General features: G+C 35.1%; 1 non-coding gene across 1 annotated transcript; it reads left to right on the forward strand.

Moving 5' to 3' along the window:
• Positions 1-335: 335 nt before the first annotated feature.
• On the forward strand, positions 336-408 carry Trnav-cac. The gene has a single exon. It is a non-coding gene; the product is annotated as a tRNA-Val (tRNA).
• The last annotated feature ends 1,141 nt before the right edge of the window (positions 409-1,549 follow it).

Below are 1,549 nucleotides of genomic sequence, written 5' to 3' on the forward strand. Positions count from 1 at the left end.
TATATATTTATTTGGGGCCTCCTGTCTCTTACCTTTTTAGATATCATGTCCACTTTCATCTACCTAACTCCGTTTTTGAGATTAAGGAATGATAGACGGACAGAGGACAGTGGGAATTTACAGGTCTATAATTTTTTTAAATTGTAGCCCGAAAAGCGTTAATACTGATTAAGAAAAGAATTAGATGGTAATACAGTCGACCTCCCTATAACACTGTTGATTTTTTCGTTTTATATAAATTCCATGTTGTATGAGTCTTAACTACTGGACTAAAATTAGCGCGAGCCTTAAAGATTTAAAGAAATTTACAGAAGTTTCGTAGTCGAAACGCCCGAGTGCTTGTAGTGTAGTGGTTATCACATCTGCTTCACACGCGGAAGGTCCCAGGTTCGAAACCTGGCAAGCACAGTTTCGATTTTTTGTCGTTTTGTTTAATCGACATGTGGCACCGCATTATGCAACGTTGTTTTCTAGTCACGTTTCTATCATCGCAAATCACGTGTTTTGATTAGAACAAACAAGAAATTGTTTTCAATGAGGAAGTGAAGTATTAAAGTCGTAGTCCGACTGCAGGCCTGGTAAGCTTCCAGTGACCAATGAGTGACAGAAACGAGAACAGGAAGAAGGCCTGGTAATGCCACCGGAGGGCTCTAATATCGTTACACGAACATCCTATAATAGACTTGTAAGTGCTGTGTTCAGATTTCTCAATGTACCTATTGTTTAGCCATCGCCATGGATGCCCGTACGATGCAATCAAAACATTACGCACAACAAATGAAATTGGAGATACGCCTCGTGAGTTTCCAAGTGTTGGAAAAGGCAAGGGAATTAGTCTTCCATCGTGAGAGTTCTCGTGGCTAACCACGTGATTTGATTATAGTCAGATCGAACAAGCAGTGCGTACAATACGTCTAACACATTTATTCAGAAATGTTATAAATTTACGAAGGAAACATCGGAGAATTACAGTTGGTCAGACGTTTCATTTGTGACGTGTTTCTTCTTTATTGTTTTCGTCATGCGGGTCACCTAAGAAGTCTGACATCACGTGGTACCTTTCAAGAAATAACACTCGACTCTTTTCTGCCACAAAATGCAACAACTCATACTTTAATTTTAATTAGAACTTTTTACTGTACACAAATTTAACATCTGTACAGTGATTTAAATTTATCAATACACTTAGTGTATATACGAGTATATACATTCGTATATTTTTAATAATTATAAAAATTTACCGTATGTAAAAAGCTTTTATTAAAATTAATTGAAATTTTTTGAAAATAATCAGTACATATAATAATGGTTTGACTATAATGTTTACTTTGATATTTTCACATTTTCTACCAGTCCTGTTCTTCTTTCTTACATCTTGACAAACTACAATGCTTGTTGGGTTTATTCACTTTATCTCTGTTAATGCCAGGAATGTAAGTTTTATATAACTATAGACTTTAAATATGAATGAAGTGAACTATACATATAAATTTAATACTTGTGAGTTGTAATTTGTTGTATAAAATGATTGCTTTCCGCATTAAACAGT

The sequence above is a fragment of the Centruroides sculpturatus genome, unplaced genomic scaffold (genome assembly GCF_000671375.1).
Source record: "Centruroides sculpturatus isolate CEXI.00-Female unplaced genomic scaffold, Cexi_2.0 scaffold114, whole genome shotgun sequence".
Taxonomy (NCBI): domain Eukaryota; kingdom Metazoa; phylum Arthropoda; class Arachnida; order Scorpiones; family Buthidae; genus Centruroides; species Centruroides sculpturatus.